The sequence below is a fragment of the Camelus dromedarius genome, chromosome 19 (assembly GCF_036321535.1).
Source record: "Camelus dromedarius isolate mCamDro1 chromosome 19, mCamDro1.pat, whole genome shotgun sequence".
Classification (NCBI taxonomy): domain Eukaryota; kingdom Metazoa; phylum Chordata; class Mammalia; order Artiodactyla; family Camelidae; genus Camelus; species Camelus dromedarius.
In genome coordinates this window covers 27,944,904-27,959,988 of record NC_087454.1, presented here as the reverse complement: position 1 = coordinate 27,959,988, position 15,085 = coordinate 27,944,904, and the positions used below count along the sequence as shown (strand labels likewise).

The window sequence follows — 15,085 nt, the reverse complement described above, 5'->3', positions numbered from 1 at the left end:
GTGCAGGTCTGCAGACTGTTGACCAGTCCAGAAATGAGTACAGAAATTGAGAATAATTGCTTAGAAGCTCTTATGCACATTTGACAGAGTGATCTGTTGCATCATTAAAAAGTAGGCTTGTACTTTGTATGAATATTTCTTTTCATTTCATTTTTTTCTTTTTCTGATATTTTATAAAAAATACTCATCTGTGTTGGGTCGGAAATCAAAACAAAAACCAAGAACTAATCCTTCCGTACAAATAGCTTGAGAAGCCCTGTGCTGTGGCGCTTGTAAGCTGCCTCTGCTCCCAGTGGGACAGGTAGGCTGCTGAATGAATTTGGGGAAATCACAGCACTTACCAAATTATCTTGTAATGAAGCACGTGTACGTGTCTCTCTCTCTTGCTAGGCTGTTGCTGGAGAGCAGGGACTGCGTCTAATTCATCTTTGTAGACTTGTTCCTTAGAGCCCTTCCTGGCACATTGAAGGACGTGGGAAACATCGTCCAGTGCACGTCTGCTCCCCAGTGACACGGAGTGGGTGAGGCCAGCCTCTCAAGCTCCTGCACGTTCTGGACAGTGTCCTTGGCAGGCTGGTGATGGAGGGCTAGGAGCAGACAATGAAGAAGTGACTCTTCCTTCCCTTTTCCCCACAGAAACAGGCCTCCTCTTCCCACCTGCCCAGCAGCATGAGAGCAGCATGACTGGCCGGCCACAGGAGAAGCCCCCAGAGCCAGGCCCCCAACTCAGCCATCTGCTGCGGAGGTCATGGTGAGCTTGCTTTCCTTCTCCTGCAAGTTCAGGCATTTTCATTTTAACTAATTCTCTGTGCTTTTGTAATCCTTCACCATGTGCTGGAAAAATGGACTTTACTAGGACATGGGTAGACTTGAAAAGTGCGTATCAGCCTAATGGGGCAAAATGTGTTCATTTCCATTAATGGAGAGGCCAATGGTGAAGCAGAAAAAACCCTGAATTGAGTTTCTGGGGCTTGAAGCTCTCATTATTCCTCTACTTCCTCCTTAATCTGTGACCTGGGGCAGATTGGGTATCCAGAGAATTGGGGTTGAAGGAACCTCTGGAATAAGATAGAATTGGAAGGATGGTCCATTCGTGGTCTGGAACTCCCAGGACTCCTGTCCCACGCAGGGTCATAAGGGACCTTAGAGGATCAGCCAGGCCAATTCCCAGCCAATGTTGTACAGTAAATTGTTAGAAAATTCTTCCTGCTATTGGAATAAATTCTTCCTCTCTGCAGTTTCTATCTGTTGTCCTCTGCTCTGCCACATGGAGCCACAAAGACTGGGCTTTCAAAGACTCTTCCATGTGACTCTCTCTTGATTTGAAGATGGCTGTCATGACTCTGCTTTTCTTATTTGTGTAAATTCTCCCTGGAGACTGGCACCACTCCCTTTGTCCTCTTGTTCCCCTCTGTTTTGGGAAGGGCTTCATCACCTCCAGTGATGGTCCCGCCAGGTGCTCACTCGACCTGTGCCATTCTCAACAGAGAATCCTTCATTCACCATTCTTCCTTCAGGACATATTAAGAGCCTCCTCTGTGACAGTCACTGTACTCTGAAGATACATCAGTGAACAAGAAAGACAGGGTCTTTATCTTTTTTAAGACAAAATAGGCTGGGATTCTTAGAGTTTGAAAGAACCATGGAACCATTTCTGTGGGCTCCTTTTAAATATTTTCTCTCTTCAACTTTTTTCTGTTGTTTTGTGAGTACTTGAAAAAATGTATATCTCTAATTATTAGATATGTGGTAGTTTCCTATATATGATCATCAAAATATGTTAATTCATTGTGCTGTTCAAATTATCTCTAATGTGTCCTTTTCTGTTTTTGTCTGATTAATCTTTCAATTATCGAGAGAAATGTGTTAAAAATCTCCCACTGGATTTGTCCATTTTTCCTTGTAGTGCCCAAAATTTTGCTTTATATATTTTAAGGCAATACTATTTGGTACATAGGTATTTTGAACTATAGCCTGCTAATCAACCGGGATTCATTTCTACCATCTTTATATACTTGAGATGTTTTTGCTCCTTCTTTTCAGTTGAGATGTTTTTCCCCACTCATTCCGTCTTCCATCTTCCTATCTGGAAGTTTTGTGCCCTGTATCTGTTCTTTCAGTGTTTATCCCATCTCTTTTAACAGGCATACTTAACAAAGTCTGAAATTAATCAGTGTCTTTACCTTCCTCCCAGACAATACAAGAATCATAAACTGGCTTAATTCTAACCACCGCCTCTCCCGATTTATATACAACTGTTATCCTGTGTTTTCATTCTATCCTGTATTTTTCCCTATAAGTTAGACATCATTGTTTTATACAGCAGGTGTTTGTATAGCTTTATCCATAATCTTTTTGTAAATGTGTGTGTATATATATATATATATATACACGTGTGTGTATATATATATATATATATATACACATATATATATGTATATATATATAATTGAAGTATAGTCAATTTATAGTGTTGTGTCAATTTCTGGTGTATAGCATAATACTTCAGTCATATATGAACATGCATATATTCGTTTTCATATTCTTTTTCACCATAAGCTACTACAAGATATTGAATATAGTTCCCTGTGCTATACAGTATGAACTTGTTGTTTATCTATTTTATATATATTAGTTAGTATCTGCAAATCTCGAACTCCCAATTTTATCCCTTCCCACCTCTTTCCCCCCTGGTAACCATAAGTTACTTTTCTATGTCTATGAGTCTGTTTCTGTTTTGTAAAGAAGTTCGTTTGTCTTTTTTGTTTGTTTGTTTTAGATTCCACGTATCAGTGATATATGATATTTTATCCACATTCTTATCAGTATCTTTTCTCACCATTATTTCATGGATCTGAGATCATTTTCCTTCTGCATAAAATAAACTCTTAGCATTATCCTTTAGTGAGAATCTGTTGGTGGAAAGCTTTCAAGTTGTTTTTGTTTTGGTTTGGTTTGAAACTGTCTTTATTTTGCTCTCAGTTTTGAGAGCTATCTTTCTTGGGTGTATTCTCTTCAAGCATTGAAGCCATTGTTCCACTGCCTCTGGCTCTGAATGTTGCTGTTGAGAAGCTGGCTGTCGGTCTAATTGCTGTTCCTTTATTAGTGACCTGGCATTTCTCTCTGGGTATGTTAAAGATATTGTTGTTTTCTTTGGTGTTCTGCTGCTTCATTGTCATGTAAGTAGGTGTAAATTTCTCTGTCTTTATTCAGCTTGGGTTTTGTTGGGATTCCTAGAGATAAAGAAGGATGTGTTTCAACAGTTCTGGAAAATTCTCACCCTTCATTCTTTGAGTGTTGTCTCTTTCCCATTCTCTCTTATATCTCCTTTTGGTACTCCAGTTAGACTTATGATGGACCTTCTTATTCTGTTCTCTGTATCTTTTAACCTCTATTCCATATTTTTCACCTCTTTGAACCTCTGTGCTGAACTGTGAATAATTTCTTCCAATCTGCCTTCCATTTAATTTATTCTGTATCTCAAATGCTATTTAATCCATCCATTGACATTTTTTTCCCCTTTCAGTTTCTTTATTTATCATTTCTAGAAGTTCTGGTCCATTATTTTAAAAATCTGCTTGATTTTTTATCTCTTATTTCTTGTTCATATTTGGAAACTTACTTTCTTTCTTTCTTTCTTTCTTTCTTTCTTTCTTTCTTTCTTTCTTTCTTTCTTTTTCTTTCTTTCTTTCTCTCTCTCTCTCTCTTTCTTTCTCTCTTTCTTTCTTTCTCTCTCTCTCTTTCTTTCTTTCTTTCTTTCTTTCTTTCTTTCTTTCTTTCTTTCTTTCTTTCTTTCTTTCTTCCTTCCTTCCTTCCTTCCTTCCTTCCTTCCTTCCTTCCTTCCTTCCTATCTTTCTTTCTGCATTTATTTAATATATTGAAGTAGCTATTTAGAAATTGTAGAATTTCATGTCTGGTAATTGCAGAATCTGAAATCTGATTCTGCTGTCTGTTGTTTCTGCTGGCTAGTACTCACAGTGCCTTGTTTCCTTGTTGGTGTTACTTTCTGTGAGCTGCTTATTTTCTTTGGAACTTTACCTTTGGTAATTTTTTGAGGTATGGATTGAAGTTGATTTTTCTAGAGAGGTTTTGCATTAACTTCTGCTAGTTGCCTGGGGGCATTCCTAACCAAAAATCACTTTAAATTAATTTCCTACCTAAAGCTTTTCTGGTGACATAAGTAGCATGAAATCAAACTGCAAACCTGTGTGAGGTCCAACTTACAGGTTCAGATTTCTACCCAGCCCAAAGTCAGGTTTCCTTGTAGACCCTTCTGTGTTATGGGTCTTTTTCTCATGCACTGAGGGTGGAGCCTTTTGGAGGCCCAGTTTTATGAAGGACCTCAGCTTTTTCTTGTGTTTCCTGAATGCTCTGTGGCTCTTGTGGGAAACTTAGAACCTGTAGAGTTCAGGAGGAGCCCTCAAGGCTAAAGACAGCTTTGCTGCTAGCTTACATCCAAGGTTCCTGCTTTTGGTTTTATTTTTGGTCTTTGAAGAATCCTTCCATTTATACCAGTCCACCAGTGTGCATACAGTTTTTATATTTTAAATTTTATCTAGCATGTTAGTTGTTTCAGTTGGGAAGGTCAGGTAGGGTATCTGGTCCGCTGTGTTGCCAGAAAGTCTGTCTCCTTTATTCTCCGCCACAGTAGCCCTGTGGGTAGGAATTACTATTCCTTGTTGATGGAAGAGTGAACCAAGACTCAGAAAGGGCATGTAACTGGCTGTAGTCACAGGGCTAACAGGTGACAGACTGGGAAGGGAGTATGCCCCTATCCTATCCCCCTTTCCCACTGTTGCTCTCCCAAAAATAACTGTTGACCATTTTGGGGGGATTCACTTTAGCTCAAAAAGGATATAAGTTCCTCCAGAATGCTTTAAATAGCTGGACAGCTTTACAAAACTTGTTTACAAATCTATTGTTTATCTTCCTCGAGAGAGGAAATGGCTTCTGCATATTTTGTGGCTTATTTCTTCCGTGGTCACCAGCAACTTTCCTGCTTCATTCCCACTTGGCAAAGACCTCCCCGACCCTCAGCCAGATCTCAAGTGCACCTCCTCCAGACCCCAGCTTCCTCTTGTCCTCATGTTCTCTCCTCACTGTCTTCCCTTCCCTGTGCCTCCTTTCTGCACCCCCAACCCCATCCTTCCTGCTGATGGTTTTCCTGTCTCCAGCTGGTGTGCCTTTCATCAGAGGGGAGGCCACAGAGCACATAGAGTTTTCAGGCTTTGGGGGCAGGAGAAAGAGCTGAGTTTGAACCTAGCTCTGCCGCTCAGTAACTTCGTCTCTGAGCTTCAGTTTCTTCATCTGCAACATGGGGACCACAGACAGAGCTGTTCCAAGGACTCTATGAGACATGATGTGTGTATGCAGAGCTTGTAACAGGAGCTTGGAGTGTCACAGCACTTGGTTCAGGGTAGTCAGTACTATTATGACTGAGAACAGACCCCTTCAAGGCTCATGCCCTTGTTCAGTGATGTGCTCATGTTGACAGAGCTGGTTTATGAAATGTGATGGAAATTAAGGCAGAAATCTAGGGTCAGTGTGGGATTCCCAGCCTCACTGGGGTGTGTTTTTTTTGTTTTGTTTTTTTTCTTAAATAATCTGAGGGAAGACAGAACATACTGGTCTGGCCTGTTTGCACAGACTACAAACCATGGGTTCTAGAAATGGGGCGCCTCAGCATCTCAGCCCTCCCTCCAAGCTGTTCCCTTGTCATGGAGCCATGAGGGGGCTGGAGCCTCAAGACACCACTTGCTGGGGAGTTTTCCCTGGTGGAGTCCCCAGGTCGATGGATGGTGCATCCGTTCTGCTGGACACGTGGCTAGGAGGGGCAGGATGGGTGGTCTTCACTGTCCATTTTATTTCCATTTTTATAGCTGACATGACTCCTTTTTATTTCACACACTCCCTTCTTGTAAGTGGCTTAATATTACACTCAAATTGGTGTCACTTCCTGATTTGATATCTATCAGGCAACAACTTTTTCAACACCTGCTATTTGTAGTGACTAGGCTTTGTACATTGGGCAAGTGTTATTAAAAAAATGGGTAGAGTTGCTGTGACCCTAAAACTACTCAGAAAAATAGTCTATTCATTTAAAAAAGACTTGATAACCAAAAAAACGCATAAAGAATCAAACACCTTCATAAGATTAAGTGCCAGGTATTCAGAGTAGGTTTCCAAGGGCAACAGCCTTGTGCCCTTGAGTGGTCAGGGAAGGCTTCCTGGGGGAGACTGGAGGAGGCTGGAAGAAGGAGATTGGAGCTGACCCCATGGTGCAGGTAGGATGAGGGGGCTGGAAAAGGAAATTTGAACATTGTGAGTGTAGAAGTGATCTGAACTGAGGTTTAGAGATGGGCATTCTCTAGAGCCAGTGAGACCCAGTGCAGTACTTCTAGCCCCACAGATGGCCTCTGTGGCCCCTCTTGGACAGCCACCTTCATTAGCATATCAAATGCCCTGAGAAGTCCTGCAGTTAAAGTTTGACTGTGTTTCACCAGGTTTCCCAACTGTGTTTGATCACTCATGGCCATTGAACGTGTTGGTCCTGAATGCATTTGCATTTGCCTTTTTGTCTCTCTAACAAATGCTACCAACTCACTTGTGCAAAACAGGGATTGGCAACTTTCTTTAAAAATTCAGTCTGTGAGGATCAAAAAATTATTTGGAGTTAATCATCTGTCTTTTTCCAAGTGTGGCTCAAATATCTAGAAAGGTGGGGATTTCTAGGACCCTGAGCATTGATGTTGTTGCACCAGGGTGGGGCTGACCCCCCAGAGAATGTCGACTTCTCCACCTAGCTGAGGGGCCAGGCCCAACCCCACCCCGTCCCACCCCTGCCTGCAAACCTCAAAGTCTATTAACAGCCTCGCTCCAGATAATGATTCATGCTTCCTGTCCCTCCTCCATTCTAGTTACTCAGAGCTGTGAGCCAAGATTGATTACTTACACCATCCAACTGGCCTTGCCCATGGGGCACTCCACTGGTAGATTAAATATTCTTTATTGGGCAACACCCCACATTGAGTTCTCCTTGTCAGCCGAGTCCTACACAGTGAAACAAGGGGTTGTCCCAGAGGCAGATGTGGAAACCATTTCTAGAACTGGGAAGTCAGGACACATCATGTCCGGACTATGTGAGGTGTTCAGGGAGCCAAAGTTACTGTGTTTATAGAGACAAGGAGGTGCTCCAGGTAAAGGACTCATGTTTCCACGACCACATAAAAGGCAATGGAAATGGATTCTTAACTGAATCTTTAAGTGCTTCTTTGTAGCCTGACCATCAGCTCCTTCTTGCTTTTGAGTGATCTTGGTTCTAAAAATTTTTTTTCATTTATTTTGAGGGGTCCTTGATTTTATTTATTTGTTTGTTTGTTTGTTTAGTAGCAGTATTGGGGATTGAACCTAGGACCTTGTACATGCTAAGCATGCACTCTGCCACTGAGCTATACCTACCCCCCGAAAAAAATTTTAATAATCTTTATTATTACTAGTCATATAGATTATTCTATTTTTAAAAAATTAAAACACCATAGCTGGAGCTGAAGTCTGCTCTGATAACCTCTCCCACTCACTCACTTTCCTTTTCCAAAATATGGCAGAATTAACAGTGGCATCCAGGTGCCCTGACTCCCAGTGTTCTTTCTCCGCCAAGGGGCTAGGATCTTTAGGGAGCAGGTGTCAGTGGTGGAAAACCCTTCTGCCCCGTTATCCTGCCTCAGAATTGCTTAGTGTCCCTGAGATGGGCAGGGCCTGGGAGGTTCATCTAGCTGAGCCTTGGCAGGTCAGAGCCAGCGGGACCTCCTTGTAGCCCCCTCAGGCCCAGCCTCCTCCTCCTTCTGCAGAAGCTGAGTCTGAGGTGTGAGAAGGGGAAGTCATTTACCCAACAAGGTTACAGGGCCAGTCTCCTTTTCTGCTAGGCCCAGGTTATCTTTCTATTGGGTTTGCATTTCCTGAATACGCAGCAACTGGGTAGGGGGTGGGGGTGGAGGGCAGGGGAAGTGGGCTCAGAAGAACCCGGTCTGAGAATGTTTAAATTTCCTGAGTGTCCCGTGAAGAGGGAGATAATCTGTGTGCACGTGATGGAGAGAAGAGGGGGAGCCTTGGTTTCGGTCCAGAGGACTGAGGAGGGAGGGGAAAGGAGAACAAAGGGGAACTATTAGGGAGGCTGTGACTTTTTTTTCAGTGGAAGAGAAATAAACAGGAGTTTGTTTCTTTGTGTTTCCGTGATGCCTTCTTGTTTGTGTTTTTGGAGAACACTCGAGTCACGTGATGGTTCTCATCTTGTTTTCATGGTGATCGCTTGTGGTTGGTGGGGGGCGGGGGGACCTCTTTGGTCCAGGATCTGTGGCCTCAGGTCTTACCTCCCTCTGGTTGGCTTCCTCCCAGCACTTTGGAAATCTCTACCTCCCTTAGAGCTTCCAGAACTTATTAGCTCAAAATGGGAATACCACTTCTGGCTGGATCCGCCTCACAGAAGAGCATCGGTAGTGATGGATCCCCCAAAGTGTGAAGGGTTGGCCTCACATTCCCCCCATCTGCTGGGGGGCCAGGAAGAGTCTCGTTTGCCCATCATCGAGCGGCAGATGTGGGCCACCAAGGTCACCCCAGGCCTGCTTCCCTGGGCCAGACAGTGTGTCTGAAGTCCCTTCCAGGGGGCCGTGGTATAAGCAGATGAACTGAAAGTAAGGAAACGGCAGCTCTGGACAGAGTTACTGCCAATTTCCTGGAATCTGAGAGCTGGGGGCCGCCTTGAAACAGGAAAGAAAGTAGACTATCTCCTTATCTGAGTTCGCGGAGGGAATGAAATGTCTCTTTCTGGGTAACTGGGGCGCACCCCTTTCAACTCTTTGCTTTAACAATAACCACAAGTATTCCTAAGCTTTAGGTGGCCACTAAATGATGGCTTCTCTTTCCCTCTCCTGGGGTCTTGAACAGCTTGAGAGTCAGACCCCAGAGAGCAGAACGCCCCCTTCATTACCAATAACCACGCTGGAGAACTCGGCCTGACCTGCGGACACCGAGTCCCTCTAAGGTACCTCTGAGTTGCACTGACCCGTAGAGAACCATTGGCCTCTCTCACAGCAGCTGAGCTGCCCCAGAAAGCATCCTTCAACAATGAGCAGGCCACATGAGCATCTGCATTCACCGGCTTCTTTCTCTGCCTGGTGAACAGTGTACTAGGTGTATGTTAGCCTTTCCACGGTGACCCTGGGTCTTCGTTACGGAGAAGGGTGAATGTGCTCTGGTGCAGCGGTGTTTTCGGAGCGGGTATCAGAGTGAGGTTGACCATTCCTACACCCGACGGCCCACACGGCTGTGGTTTTTTTCTCTCTTCCTTACCACGTCCACTGCTAGCCGGTCCTGCCCCTGAGCACCGCACTGCGCATTGAAACAAAGGGAGGGCTGGAGTTGCCCAGGAAACAAATAACCAAACCTATTCAATCATGCCTGAGTCATTGAGCCTGATCTAAACTGTACCCAAGTCAAAACAAAACAACAGAAACCCCACCCAGGCGGTGAGACTTTGTGAGTCCTCCCTGGGCCCCACGCATGTCCTGAACATTGTCCTGTTCAATCTTCACCAGAAACCTGGAACAATTAGGTGTCATTCTTCCTTGCTGACAGATGTCAAAACTGAGGCTCCCCCAAACCCAGAAAAGATGAGATCAGCCTGCCTGGTTCTCACTTTGCTGGTGGAACATTGCGACTTGAACCCCGGTCTTCTGTCTCCAGAACCCAGTGCTTGCTTTGGGTATTTCCCGTCAGGAGAACACCGGCCACATAATCCATTTGTTTCTCTCCAGTGAGAAGTTCCTGAGGAGTTAAAAAAAAAAAAGGTCCCCACATAGCTGGAGCTCAGCCCTTTAACCCAAGAAAGGGTAAGTTTTTCGGTGTGAAGTGCATCAGCTTCTTTGTCATACTTCCAAGTTCAGGGTTGCAGGCTGGAGGGTTGAAGGCTGCTAGGAGGTGATGGCCAGGTTCTGTGCCAGGCTGTCAGCCAGCTCTCCCGGACCCTTCAGAACCTGGGGAGAGCTGCGGGCATCTGGCGAGGGGGAAGTAGCTTCATGCTACTCAGGTCTGCGATGGGTGAACCAGGGACGCGGCGCCATAACAGAGGATCTGAGGCATCCGAAGGCTGGAGGCCTAACCCTTTGTCACAGTTGTGTGGCCTTGGACACGTCATCCCCTGCATGGGAAGTTCTTCATCTTTGAAACGGAGAAAACAATTCTGACCTCACTGGCTTGTTCCGGGGACAAAATAAAATAGTGGATGTCACTGCTTTTGTCCATTGCTTTCCAGAATGTTACTGTTGGCCTTGAGGACAAGCACACCCTCCCATGAACTCCTCAGTGTCCCCACCAGAGACTCCACACTGGGCCAGAGGATTCGTGGCTGTAGCCCCCGGGGCCAAGTCTGCTCCTGGGCTCCTCTGACTCAGGCAGACATACCCCATGGCCACCAGGGCCGGTGACTCCCTATGTCAGCCCTGACCTCCTAGTACCCGGGCTGTTGGAGAGATGGAGCTACAAGCTTTCCACTCTTCTGTTCAACAAAAGACAAGAGAAAGACAAGAAAGGAGAAAAAAAGAAAAATTGATTTTCTTTAACCTGTGGCTTTTTTTCCTTTCTGTCCTCCTTACTATGAGTGGGATTGCCACTTAACTTTTTCTTTTAATTAAAAAAAAAAGGACATTCTGGGTGATGGAACATAATATTTAGACATACTGAAATGACAGCTGATGGGTGTATTGTCAATACATCATCACCACAAATCATGTGTCAGGGGTTGGTGGGGAGGAGGTTTGTGTGTCCGTGTATGTGCCACAAGCACATGGGAATTATTTTAAGTGATTGGGGAGGGTCCCATGACCCTTATGGAAAGCAGGTCCCGTGGAAGGTCAGCCATGGAAGATGGTCGGCCCTCTGAGAGTGGGAGGTTTGCTTCTATTGTGAATTGAGAGGTCTTTTCCATGTGAGCCGGAGGAAGCAAAGGTCTCCCCTTTCTCTCTCTTTCCCTCCCTGTCTGTGTCCTTTGCACCCAGTGGATGCCCAGTACTCTGCTGACCCCCGTAGACACAGTAGGGGAGGCACCCCTTAGAAGAGGTCCCAGTCTGATGGTGGAGGCAGTTAAAGTGCTGGGACTGGTGTGCAAAGTGGTGTAACAAAGACAAGCAGCCTGAGCCCAGGGCTGTTCCCGCCTGCCCTCCAAGCGTTCTTCCTCCTGCTCCTGCCCCTTACCACCTGTGGTCCTTGGAGCACTCGGTCCAGCTGCCTCTGTGACAGCTCCTGTTGTAGCTCTCAGAGTGAAACTGAGCTTTCGCGGAGCTCCATGTCTCCACAGATGCAAATCTAGGCGTCACCTTGACTCTTCACCCCTCACACCCCCATGCCCATCTCAGCACTAAGTCCTGTCAGGGTCACCCCCAAATGCCCCTCCATCACTACCCACACCCAAACTGCCTTGCCTGGACTGTCGCAAAGCTGAGTGCCCCTGTATCCTAGCACCCCCTCCTCTAGCCCGTTGTTCGACAGAGGTCCACAAACTGCAATCCGTGGGCCAAATCCAGCCGCTGCCTGATTTTGTATAGCCTGTGAGCTAAAAATGGTTTCTGCTTATGGACATTGGATGATATGGAACACTGACTTTGAACCCAATTAGGCAAAACGTTATTCCTCCAAAAAAATAATTCCATTCTTATCCCTAGATCTCTATTACAGAAAACTGTACTCAAATACTATTATATTTTGTTTCCTCAAAAAATTTATAGAAATGTGTTTTTTCTCTTATTATGTAAGTGTCTACATCATAGCTTCAATTTTGCCTCCCGACTGTGACACCTAAAATGTATACTATTTGGTCCTTTACGGAGAAAATTTGCTGACTCCTGGTTTATCCTGCAGCCTTTTCAAAATGGAAATCTGATCAGTCACACATGCTTGTGTACACACACACACACACACACACACACACACACACACACTGCTCAAAACACTTTAATTGTTCCCCAGTGTTCTTAATATAAAGATAAAACTCCTTCCTTTCAAGAACCTGACATGGTCTGGACCCTGCACCTTCTCCAGTTTCATCACCAAACTCCTTGATCCTCTGTTTTAGTTCCTCTGTCCACCGTGTTCCCACCTGCCCCAGGGCCTTTGCCCGTGCTGTCTTTAACTTTGTCTGATAGGCAGATTTCCATACTCTTTTTTCCCTGTTTAAGTCCTTCTCATCCTACAGGTTTCAGGATCTTGATTTCCACAGAGGATCCTTCCCTGATCTTTCTGCTGAGGTCTCAGCCCTCTTTTATAACCACTCATCAGTCATAGACTTAGATTTGTCATTGTCTGACACTCCCCTCTCCCCAGACTGCAAGCCCCTGACTCCACGAGAGCTGACACCATGTCATGTTCCCACTGTACCTGGCACATAGTGAACACTGAGTAAGTATTTTGTTACAATGAATGGCTGAGAATCAGGGAAGGTGTCATAAAAGATATGTCTGGACAGGAACTTAGAGGTTGGGAAGATGGAGAATGGGGAGAGAAGGACTTCAGGCAGAGGGACCAGTATTCTGGATAAGGTGTAGCTCCATGGGTGGGGGGCTCAGGGCGAGTATGGGTAAATCACTGGAAAGAGGAGTGAGGCCAAATCATTCAGTGTCCCCTGTGCCAGGCTGAGCTCTCTGGATGCTTCTCCTCTGGGCAGAGGGAGCATTGGCAGTTTGAAGCAGAGGGGTGGTGTGGACCCAGCTGCTGGGTGGAAAGTAGGCTGGAAGGCACGGGGCTGGAAGAGGCAGGCCCAGCTGTTCAGAGGCTGTTCCATGGACTGGGCACTGGGGTGAGAGGAGAGGGGTGATCAGGGGGTGCTACAGAGGAGCGGTCAACTGAAACCTATTTGATAGCCTATAAGAAAAGGGGGAGGTGAGCTCCTGGGGTCCAGGGTCCTTCAGCATCTGAGTGAAGAGAAAAGAGTCATTAAGGCAGAGGTGGAGGGGGTGAGGTCAGGAAGTGGAGGTGGTAAACACCCACAGCGCCCTCTCTGTTCTCCGTGTGGCAGGTTAAGGCCATCTGCTGAGACCAAGGCTTTGGGGGTTCAGGTCTTAGGCTTTGGCCTCTTCCCCCTTTTGCAAGCATAGGGTGCCACGTCCCCCCTAAACTGTTGGAGGGCTCAGCTCAGTCAGGAGCAGCTGGGGGCTCAGGCTGGGGATTTATATTCCAAACAGCTCCTCTGGGAGTTAAACGGGCACTTGAGGAGATCTTAGAGACATGTATTTCCTCATCCTTTTTCTGAAACGTGATGTCTAGATATCAGCTTTGTTGGAAATCCTACCCTGAAAGCCTTTGGGGAAAAAAGCTCTGCTCACTTCCAAAATTGTTCACCAAGGACCTACCGAACCCAACTCTGCTGTGAGCACCACAGGGAACCCAGCTCTCAGCCCCCAGAGGGTCTGACCCAGAGCATATAAATAACACGTAAAATGCATGAAGAATAGTGCAGGAAGGTGTGATCCCATGACAGGATGCATTTTTGTAGTGCATTAAAGCTCATAGTGTATTAAAGCTCACAAGGTACATTCACACACAGGTGCAGGGGTCTTCAACCAGCTCCTGCCTAACGACCTTCTCCCACAGCTCCCCAGACACCCACACACATCACACCCACTCCCACAAATGAAGGCGGGGCCACTTATGCCGAGGGAAACTTGTTACTGTAGGTGCATAATTTAATTAGGTGTGATGTAAGCTGATGACCTATGAATGCAAAAAAGAAAGAGAAGGGAAGTATCTATGAAAAGTAAGCTGAATGCTTTGGAGAAAATTTAAAAGCAAATTTGCTGCCGAGTTAGGTGTGAGCAAGACAATTGTTGCAGACTGACACTGGAGGTGGTGAGAATATGAGGGTGTCAGAGGATTCTGCACCGTAATTCCTCTACTAGTGTCCTCAACTTCTGGCTCCTTTTTGCAGAAAGGGAGCTGAAAAATGAGAGATTATGTGTCATGAGGTGGTTTGTGCATAAAGACCAATGCACAACCCTATTCAGCAGATCCGTGAACCAAGCCCCGGACAGCAGAAGTCCCTTTGGCTTGTTTCTTGCCTCCCAGAATTCAGGAGCCTGAGTATGGCCCTGATGTCATTACCTGGGGTCACAGAGAGTTTTCTCTTTCTTTTTAACATCTGCGTAATACTCCACTGTATAGTTATTCCAGAATTCTTTTTAACCAATCCCTTATTGATAGGCATTTGGGATATTGTCGCTCTGGCTATTCCAGCAATACTGCAGTGTCTGTATGTCATTTGTATGTGTCATTTTTTTTATGAGGCTCTGCTGTCACCAGCTTACTAGGAAGGGAATTCAGAACCCCTGCGTGGATAGCCAAAAGAAATTCTCAGAGGTTCATGAGGGGGTACGTCTGGGAAGGTCTCATCACAGGGTGTCATGGGGAGGTTGGCAAGGTAGTAAAGTGTGTTGGATGGAGGTTCCCATCCGGAGTGGTTGCCGTGAGGGGCATGTGAAGGAATTGGCTGGGGGTTAGCACCCAGTACTTCCCATCAGTTTCGTTTTCCCTCTCTGTTTGCTCGGCTCCATCTTAGTCCAGCTCATCAGCACAGCACTGGGTATCTTTTCTGCTGTTCTCCCGACTGCAGCCACTGGCTGCAGTCAGTCTCCACGTGGGGCCTGAGGATGCCTGGGCAGTGTTGGGGACGTTCTAAGGCTAGCGTCCTAGGCCTGACACTGGACCGCATTGGCTTCCCGAGAAAGGGATTGTCTCCTTCATGCCCTGATCTTTAGCTGGCCACACAAGGTTGATGTTTGACAGACGTGTTTGTTGCAATCTGGAAACCTCGAGTGGATCTGCTCTGGGCCAAACACTGCTCGTGGCACAGAGTAGAAGGCAGGGAGAGATGTAAAAAGAGAGATATTGAGACACAGTTCTGCTCCTATAGAACCTAAAGTCTAGTGTTGGTTGAAAAGTAGATTTCTGGTCTGGTTGTGGTCTGAGGACTGGCCTGGAGAAGTGACGTTTCTCACAAACAGAAGGACGCACGTCTGTGTCTATAGATGCTCTGTCCGAGGTTTGG

The 15,085-nt window shown here is 45.8% G+C and overlaps 1 protein-coding gene across 14 annotated transcripts in view; it reads left to right on the top strand.

Annotated features, from left to right (window-relative positions):
- TRERF1 (transcriptional regulating factor 1) overlaps window positions 1–15,085 on the top strand; it is a 195,041-nt gene that overhangs the window by 132,518 nt on the left and 47,438 nt on the right. For 13 of the 14 annotated variants that reach the window (XM_031434688.2, XM_031434686.2, XM_064476495.1 and 10 more), the window contains one exon: window positions 637–751. The exons of the other annotated variant lie outside the window; for it this stretch is intronic. The gene's annotated coding sequence lies outside the window, so the exon portion shown is untranslated. The remainder of the gene's footprint in view (window positions 1–636; window positions 752–15,085) is intronic. 14 annotated transcript variants of the gene reach the window in all.